This window comes from Malaclemys terrapin, chromosome 9 (genome assembly GCF_027887155.1).
Source record: "Malaclemys terrapin pileata isolate rMalTer1 chromosome 9, rMalTer1.hap1, whole genome shotgun sequence".
Classification (NCBI taxonomy): domain Eukaryota; kingdom Metazoa; phylum Chordata; order Testudines; family Emydidae; genus Malaclemys; species Malaclemys terrapin.
The window spans coordinates 11,253,064-11,263,174 of record NC_071513.1 but is presented as its reverse complement, the minus strand read 5'-3'; the positions used below and the strand labels follow the sequence as shown (position 1 = coordinate 11,263,174).

Sequence of the window (10,111 nt, the reverse complement as noted above, 5' to 3'; positions counted from 1 at the left end):
CGGGCCAAGGGACTTACTGGCCGCCGCTTCCAGCAACTCCCATTGGCCCGGAGCAGCGATCCGCGGCCAGTGGGAGCTGTGATTGGCCGGACCTACAGACGGGGCAGGTAAACACACCGGCCCGGCCCGCCAGGGGCGTTCCCTACACAAGTGGCGACCTCTGTTTGAGAAACCCTGCCTGATAGTGAGACTAAAAAAATTCATCCTATTTAGTTTATCCAAAAGACGGTTAACAGGTGACTTGATCATGGTCTACAAGTACCTACATGGTGAAGAGATTTCTGGTGATTAAAAAGGCATAAGGAGATCCAATGTTGGAAGCTGAAGCTAGATACATGACCAGAAATGATGCACAAATTTATAATTCTGATGGTAATTAACTGTTGGAACCTACCTAAGGATGTGGTGGATTCTCTATATGATATGACATCATGTGGAAGTTCACATCTTATTGAAAACTTCAAGGAATCTTGGAAGGGAGCTGAAGAAGAGGAAAGTCCAAGTTATCTTCTCGCAGGGCCGTCTGGTCCCATGAGCAAGCGAAGGCAGAAAACACCAGAGGTGAACCTTTGGCTACACAACTGGCATAAAGCTGAAGATTCTGGTTTTGTGAAACATGGGTTACATTCCAGTGGGGAGGGGGAACTGTACAAATGGGACAGCCTGTGTCTCACAGGTGAGGGGCCATTCTTCTTGGCTGGAGACTAGCTGGAGTGCTTTAAACTAAAAACACAAGGGGAACTAACTAAGGGTGCAAATGCAGTACAAACTCAAATTCAGAGTGTCGTGAACAAATTGAACGGAGGTGGCAAAGAATGAAGAGAAGACATTTTCCCATTGATTATGCACAAATGCAAGGAGTCTGGGTAATAAGCAAGAGGAATCAGAAATTCTTATAGATAAGAAATGTGATGTAACTGGAACGTGGTAGGATGAGTCCCATGACTGGAATGTTAAAATCACTGGTTACAACTGGTTTAGGATAGTGTGGGTAAAACAGTGGGAGTGGCATTCTACATCAAAGCACCATTACCCGCTTTGTAGTTGTTGCTCATTTGTAGTTATAGGCTCTCGAATGCATATGGATCAATGTGCTAACTTTTTATTATCCGTTTTTTTCAATTAATGAAAAATGTTGAGAACCATTTGATGATTATTTTGATATTTTTTTCACACTCCACACTACCTCCTTTCTCAATCACTGTGAATAACACCATCATCCCGTTGGCCAGTCAGGCCCATAACCTGGGCATCGTCTTCAACTTGGACCTCTCTCTTGGTCATCACATCTAGATCTAAATTTTGCAGGTTCTTTTTCTGCAGACCATCTCTGATATGGCCTTCCCTATCCATCCACACAGCTAAAACTCTCGTCCGGGCTCTCAGCATCTTACATCTTGACTACTGCAATATCCTTCTTTCTGGCCTTGACAGATGCAACCGTACGCATATCCATTCAGAATGCTGCTGCAAAGATCATTCTCCTAGCCCATTACTTGGATCATTCTACTCCTCTCTTTGCATCTCCTGCACTGGCACCCCCTTCTCTCATATCAAACGTAAGCTTATACATAAAGAAACTTCACTTTCAAGGCCCTGTCCCCCACCTTGGTCATCTTTCATTCACTATTGTGATGTGAACTCCCACCTCCAATCGGCTCATGACATCAATTTCCATCACCCATTTGATACATTTTCAAACCAGCATCTTTGTGCTTTCTCTCGTGCTGTCCCCCACACTTGGGAGGAGCTCCCTAGAAACACCCACAAAACAATGCAATATTTTCCTTCAAAACCCTCCTTTGCCATGATGCCTACAAAAAAACTTGACAATGGTTAGGCTGCTGGTGTGGTAGGACCACTGCCTCTCATGCTGACCAATATTGTCTCATTGTTTTCTTTGTATTCCCCCATCCGTCTGCATTCATCTGTTGTCTCTGGTCTTAGACTTCATTGTGAGCTTTTGGGGGCAGAGTCCGTCTTTTTGTTCTGTGTTTGTACAGGGCCTACCACAATGAGATCCTGGTCAATGACTGGGTGTGATCAGTCATGCCTGAGCCTGAGCTGGGGAGTCATCTGAGATAATTACCTGTGAGTCCTACAATAGGCATGTCCTAGTTAACCATGGCCCAGCCTCTCCACAAGCAAGGGCCTGACCAGGTGACCCCAATGCAGGTATATAGGCTCCTAATGCAAGCAGCCACTCCAATCTGCTGACTGTCGCTACTTGGGAGGAAGAATTCCCAGCTGCATAGTAGTTTTAACAGACTGCACCAGCCTGCGCTTGCGCCAGCTTCAGCCGGCCACCCCCCGCTATCCTGATGCTGGGGCTCCTCCAGTAACACAGATAAATAAATACAGATACACCTCATGAAAATAGCCTATTTCCTTCCCATCTGAAATCATTCATATTGTCAGAACATTTTTCTAGGCATAAATTGGAAAGATTAAAGGTCACATCTAATTCTCCAGCTACATCTGGAGGCTTAAACTTAGCATCTATAACAGCATCTTGATCCTTGTGAGGTTTAATTCTTATAGACACGCGTGTGAGCCCAGTAACAATCATGTGCCCAACATTATTCAAATGTTGCCCAGATGGACAAGGACTAGTGGGCCTCACTGAAATCCTTATATAAGTAAATATAGCCTTCGGATTGTTAGCTCTGCTCAGTATGTTCCCCCTGGAGGTTTCAGAAAATATCTCTAAAAGGATTGTCACAGCTTCCATTTGGCTTGACAAACAAGCCTCCAATCTCTATCATTGAAGTGCAGACTCCCTGAAGCATGGAAAGCCATGTGTCTTTCTGACCTTCATCTTTATTAGCAAGCTTATCTCATGGAGCCCTTAAGCAGATGGTCCTCTTCCTCCTCTCAGCGCTATTCCCCCCCCCCCCCTTCCCGCAACATGCCTATATAGGTTTGCGAATAACACACATGTCTGTTGTGTTCATTAGATCCACCACCCTGCCGGGAGATTCCTCTGCTAGTCAATAAAATCCTGTTTTAAATTCATCTCATCTTTGTGTGGGGCCCCTGGGAAAAATCCTGGGCCGTTAGAATATGCAAAAACACTAATTGACTCCATTCAGGAACTGCAAAGTGTCAAAGCTTGGGACAGGTCTGCTCAGGCCATGTCTACACCATAGGAACTAAAGCAGCTGTGGCACCATTGCTACGCTGGCATAACCCTGTAGTCTAGATGCACCCTACAGAGACGGAAAGGGCTTTTCCAGCGCTGTAGGAACACCACCTCCCCAAGTGACGGTAACTAGGTCAATGGAACCACACACTGGGTGGCAAGTTGGCATAGCTACAGCACCCCGGGATGTGAGCTTTTCACACGCCTGAGCAATGTAGCAATGTGGACCTACATTTTAAGTGCAGACCATGACTCACACAGGGGAACTTAATGTGTTCGAATAAGGCCAGCAGGATTTGGGTGCTGGTGAGTCATCACAAGGCTTTGCCATTGACTCCACTCTACAACCCCTACTCAAGCTGATTCAATGCGACTGCTCACGTGAGTCAGGACTAATCAGCAAGAGGGAGGATGGTAGAATCACGCCCATTGAGAGGCAGGCTCAGGCTTCAAAACTCCTACCATTTTCCTGGGATGGCAGATTTGCTCCAAACACAGCCCTCAGGGACCTCAGTCCTGTCCTTTAAAAACCCTGATCCACACCACCAGCCCTGCCCCAGAATAACCAATCTTACTCCCATTAAAATCAACAGGAACTTTGCTAACTAATCCAGTGGGAACAGGATCTGGACTTTAGAAAAGAGCGGGGAAATAAGAGGTTTAGGAAAAGAGAAAAGTCACACACCTCGTTAAAACGTAGCTGAGTTTGGAAGAGAAAACTCAGTGACTCCATTTCTGCCCCACGCTGGAGACATAGGGCCATGGTCAGAAGGAGACAGGTCTAAAAAAAAGAAATAAACTGTTATTCAATAAGTAATGTTGAACACACATTAAAATAAAACAATCCTGCATTCGTAGGGAGACCGGGTTCAAAAATCACCATGTCCTAATAAATTTTTCTCTATAAAACACATTGATTTTTATTTACATTAGACACCAACTGACTCCAAAAACTGGTGCTCTGATACCTAGCTTCTCCCTTTCCCTCCAAACCCATTCATTCAAAATATTCATTCCTGTTGTGATTGCCCTGATGCACAGCAAACCTACTAATTCTATTAAATCCCAGTGTAAACTGGGATTCTCTCCAGCTGGCTAACTCCAGGCTTAAAAGAGTGCGCTTTTCTTCTGGGCAGCACCTGTATAAACAAGGTCCAGCTCTTTCCCCTACAACAATAAAGATCAAATTCAGGGTAATTATTGCAAAGGGATGTGAACTAAAGGGCACGGTTTCAGCAGTGAGTGTGGTGGATGGATTAGCCAGCCAGTTTCAATTAGTGCTAATAGGATTAATGTATCTATTCCTCTGAGCATTGTGCTGAAAATCTACACCAAACTGACATCACCTTTGGGTTTGTTTCTTAAATGTAGCTGAGAACACCCTGCTTTATAGGTATACGCATTTAAAAGTGTGGCGTGTACCGACCACAGCCTGGGTTTTGGACCAGTGACAGTTCCTCTGCTTCTGCGGAAGGTAAGCTTTCGTGTAGAAGCTCCTAACCCCTACAGTGGCGAAGCAAACCCTCTGAATGCAAACTGCTGGGTCCTGTCTTCCTGCCTTCTCACCTAACAGCTTTAGGAGAGGTGCGAATTTAGGCCCACTTGTCTCAGCAAAAGGGCTGAGTGTGAGGTCATTTGAAACCTTAACATTGTTAACTATTTCCTGGCTGATCATTTTAGCAAAAATATCCAGCTATCCTGCTTATCTAATTAGGTTAGATTTCCTAAGCCCTAAAGGAGATCAATGGAAAAGGGCCCAGGGGCTGACGTTGGCTTCAGTGGAGGAAGAAAGTAGCAGTGGGAGTTGGGAAGGTGCTTAGGGAGCGATAGACAGGCTGAGTAGCTGGGGAGGGAGGACCACCTCCAGCAGAAGCAGCTAGTTGGCGAAGCTTGTGGAAGGCTCCCTCTGCAGCCAGGGCCAGCTCCAGGCACCAGCTTAACAAGCAGGTGCTTGGGGTGGCCAAGGGAGAGGGGCAGCACCTGCGGCAATTCGGGGGCGGCAGGTCCCTCTAGGAGCGAAGGACCTGCCGCCGATCGCGGGGGTTTTTTTGTTTTGTTTTGTTTTTTGCTTGGGGCGGTAGAAATGCTGGAGCCGGCCCTGTCTGCAGCTCCCTCTGCAATGCTCAAACTCCTCTGTGATTTGCAGCAGCTGACAAAAGGACATGCAAATATTAGACTCCAGAGGGAGTGGAGATCTTTGTTTACAGCTGCAGACAGCAGATACCTTTTCCTGTAGCTGAGGAAGGGCAGAAGGGCGTGGAGGCCATCGATTGCTTCTGCCAACTGAGAGGTAGCAAGCGGGGGCGGGGGGGGGGGGGAGGGTTGGGATCCAAACTGCAAGCATGGACAAACTTCAGCTGAGTTATCTGTCTCCACTTTCCTGCTCAGCACACTTGAGACTTTCAAAGGGATGCAATAAATCACACAGGTTGTTTGCAGGCCAATTTTCAGGTGAGCCCAAAGTTCACCTTGAACTGATGGAGTCTCACTCCTGTCGAAGCTGTTGCCGCATCCTACAGTTGATGGAAGGAGTTTTTCCATTGATGTAGGTAATCCACCTCCCCGATCGGTCGATACTAGGTCAACAGAAGAATTCTTCCATTGACATATCCGTGGCTACAACCAGGGTTAGGTGTTCAGTGGTGTGAATTTTTCACACCCTGAACAGCATAACTAGGTGAATCTCGATTTTAAGCGTAGACCACACCTGAGTTTCTATGACTACCAAGAGAGCAACAGCTCTCCAGAGCTACCTCTGAGGTTGTCTATTTGTGAAAACCTCTTTGGAGGTGCTTGTACTTTGTAAAGACCCATTTTCTATCATGAATCTGAGCTAACTACCAAATCTGCATTCAGGAAGTCATGTGGAAACCTCAGAGATAACCCAGCCTTTATCCTACACTCCAGTTCAGAGTTGGGAGCATGGGTCAGCGTTCCCATTGCACTCCCCATCAGTATCCGACCCGGGCCAGGGAAGCTAATGATCCAACCAGCCGACTAAATTCAGTGATGAATCCTGGTCATAGGCCAGCTGAGGCACGTTGCACACATGCTAAGAAGTAGTTCAGAGTTTCTTGGCTAATCTATTAGGAAGCTGTTGTCAAGTGTGAGTAAAGGTAAAATTTTCAAAAGTGTCTAACGGCCAGATATTTAAAGGTATTTAGTCACATGATTTCAATGGGAGTTAGGCACTGAGGTGCTTTTGAATAAAACATACTGGGCACCTATCTACATCTTTATGTGCTTAAATATGGCCTTACCTGATTTAGGAGCCTACATCCCATTCTCAAATTGAGACTTAGGTACTTAGGAAAGGGACTTGGAAAGTGGTTAGGATGTGTAGACTCCTATGTGACGTAGGCTTTTAAAAATTTATCCTAAGTTTGTGCGAGCTTTACCAGTCATCTTCAAGATTCTGGTTTTAGAGCCTTTTTCAGACTTTAGATCCAGGTTTAATCCCAGATAGCATTTTCTTGTGATGTAACAATCCCTTTAAGGCATCTGCATACTGGACACCCTACAAATACAAGTGACTAATTAATTGAGAATTTCCTTTTAACTCCTGGAGTAGAACCTGTGAATGGTGATTTTCCAATGCACCCTATGGTTATATTGTTGCAAAAATAGCCAGAATGATTTGTTCTGAGAGCCTGTGTCTTATATTCAGTTAATTTTTCTTGAAAATGTAGCTTATTTGCCAGAATACACACTGCGGTCAGAGCCCAGAACACTTAATCCACTCTGGCAATACTGTTTCAGTGTAATATGCATTCACACAACTAAGACTGGACTATGTTAAGCTGTATTAACCCAGATGGGAAAGGAGAAGCATTCTGTGAAATAGAGAGAGAGAGAGAATATTCTATGTAGGGAAAATAAACGGTTGGTTTATACTGAGACCCAGGCCAAACTTCTGTTCTGAAGAACCATGAACCCCTTTGAATCTCAGGCATATGTGCATTTCACATTTGAAACCCTGCATCCAAACACCTCCCCCAGAATTTTTATTCCAGATTGGATCCAAATCAAGAAGGGGCCTATTTTCCAGTTCAGGTTTGGCTACAGCTAAAATCTTGAGCTGTCAGTCACATCAGGACCCTGGATTCTGGCCTTGATTTGAACCCATAGCCTAAACCTACCCCTGATCCAGCTCTGAGCACAGTAACTCTTTGGAGCCCATCTCTATTCTGCCCGGAATGGAATACAGTGTCTACTCTAAGCAGAGTATTTGTTGAGACATGCTTGTGTTCGCTATATTGATAAAGCCAGCTGGCAACTTTAGGAAGGCTGATAAGCTAAGATCCATTTTAATCCACCTTTGAACATAGGCTGCCTCTTATCCCAGTCGGTTAGGATTGTCAGGCGCGGACAGAAGATCATTCACTATGAAAACTGTACCTCTGATAGCTTTCTTCTCTGGCAAAATATACAATGCTACCTCATCTGCTTATCCCCAATATTCATGCTGTAATGATACAGTACAGAGATCACACGGTGGTGTGAAGCAGTAAATATAGAGATGACACCAAAAAGCCATTTGACTGGCAGATGGAAGAGACATGATCAGACAGGTAGCCATTGCAATGTGTCATGAACATTCTGGAGGTGAATAAATCTTTTGTAACTACCTTCCTGGTTGTTTGGTCTGCTTTTTACTTCCTCTATTTTTCAAATTTTAGCAACTTACCCCTCACCTATTTTAAAATCTTTTCTCACCTTTCTAAAGCTTTAGCCCGCTGACTTTTCCCAGTCAGCACGCCGTTTATTGGATGTGCTAGGCAGGCTGTTGGAATTATTATTTATGCAGGATATTATCATGCCACTAATGTAACCATAAATTCCTTTATTAAACCCAAAGGCCAAATGGCATTTACATAATTGTTACATCCAAACAGTAACACAACATTGATAAACATTTAATCAAGATACTTACAAACGGGCTAAACCCAGGGGTGCTTAGACCCATAATGGTTGGCTCCAGCATGGCCAGGCAGGTATTAGTAATGAATCCTTTAAGAGTTCACTTTTTTTATACCCTTAAACTAACAAGTGATGGCATTGCCAAGTACTGACTTCAGCTAAAAAACAATTTGAGACAGTTCACTCTTATTTCTAGTCTTACTCCAGATATGATTTACAACCCTCTTTCTCCACATGGCCATTCCTCCCTATGTCTTCCTCCTCCTTTCTGCAGACCAACAGCTTTTCCTTTGCACCTGGGTTCACCTGAGCCCTAATTTTTGAGTTAACACTGGTATGTGGGGTGGAAGGTCCAGGTTGGCCCTTTTTAAAGACAGATTCTCTTTGTCTTATTTAAAACCATCTGGAGTCACCCCCTATCCGTCAGAGCCTCCTTTTTAGAAACTTGCCCTTACTTCATTAGTCAATCTTTGAACCAGACATCCTCCCGACTTCATTCCTTCTGACCACATAACTCACCTTCCAGGCCTTCCTTTTCAGCACATATTTCTTGAACCAAATTTAAGCTAATTTTGATTCTCTAATTTCCCATTTATTCTACAAAGGCTGATCCAGGCTGTGTTTTCTCACACGTGAGAGATGAAAGGGGTTTACGTGGCCTTTCTACAAATCTCAGGACCATTCATCGGCTCCAAACTACGATGGTGTCTGGAAAGACATGGGGGATGGCATACCGAGGTAGCCACGGCCATTGCAGTTCAGCAGTTACACCATCATCCTAGCTGCTAGTGACAACATTGTCTCCCTGGTCCATCACTCAGCCTAGCTCCTCCAGAGCACCACATCCCCGACATCTCAATGGAGGAGCTATGAAAGTAAAGAGCTGGTACAGAGGAGAGGCAGAGGTGAGACACATGGGTATCCCAGACTTGGTTAGTCCAAACACTGCCTCATAGAATTATAGTCAAACGAATGAGACGCAACATTATTTTTATGCTTTTTATTCAGAGATCCATTGCTCATCAGCATTACGTTCCATGTGGAATTTTTCCTCAAGCAGGTGAGTCAAGGGTCTAACGAAATAGACCCCCCTTCCATCCCACGCTGCTGACAGAAACGTTGCTAGATCGCTTAGTAAACTGGGCATAAACAAACAATATGCATTTTAATATGGCTACATGTCAATCTATAGAACTAGGAACAAAGATAGGCAATACTTCCGGGATGAGGGACTCCCACCTGGGAAACAGTGTGCAGCTGTCAATCTCTCTCTCCAGATTACTACACAGGTTCTCTTGTCTCAAGTCTCCCCCAGCCCCCCTCCCATTAAAAAGCTTACCCAGTATGGAGTATCCACAACAGAGAGACAGTATGTTCATTTCCTCTGGGCCCCATTCTATCACACTTTCCCCTTACTTGGTGAGTAGATCCATTGATTTCAATGGAACTACTTGCGGAGTAAGTTACTTACTACTCATTCTCACTTAAGTCAGACGAGGAAGAGGAAGAGGATGAAACTTCTGGTCCTGAACCATCAATGTCACAGGACCCACATTTTCTCCCATCCTCCTCCTCTGAACCACACCTCATAACACAAGGTGAACTGAATGACCTTCTCAGGGATTTGGAACTACCCAAGAGTAAGGCAGAGCTGTTGGGCTCCAGACTACAGCAGTGGAATCTCCTGGCAGGTGATGTTAGGGTTTCCATGTTCCGTGACCGTCAAAAGGATCTTGTCCCATTCTTCTTCATGGAAGGTGATCTTGTAGCCTGCAACAACATCGATGGTGTGATGGCAGCCCTCAACATCATTCATGATCCAGATGAGTGGAGACTGTTCATTGATTCATCGCAGACGAGTCTTAAAGCTGTTTTACTGCATAATGGCAATGTTTTGCCATCAATTCCAGTTGGTCATGCAGTCCATATGAAGGAAACCTATGACAACATGAAACAACTTTTGAGGTGCATAAACTATGACCAACATCAGGGGCAGCTTTGTGGCAATTTGAAGGTTGTTGCTCTCTTGCTTGGTCTGCAGACTGGATA

At 44.8% G+C, this 10,111-nt stretch overlaps 1 long non-coding RNA gene across 2 annotated transcripts in view; it reads right to left on the bottom strand.

The window, feature by feature from the left end:
• Positions 1-394: 394 nt before the first annotated feature.
• LOC128843366 (uncharacterized) overlaps positions 395-10,111 on the bottom strand; it is a 77,154-nt gene continuing 67,437 nt past the window's right edge. For both annotated transcript variants that reach the window (XR_008446233.1, XR_008446234.1), the window contains 2 exons: positions 3,828-3,923; positions 395-481 (listed from right to left, as the gene is read on the bottom strand). This is a non-coding gene — a long non-coding RNA (uncharacterized LOC128843366). The remainder of the gene's footprint in view (positions 482-3,827; positions 3,924-10,111) is intronic.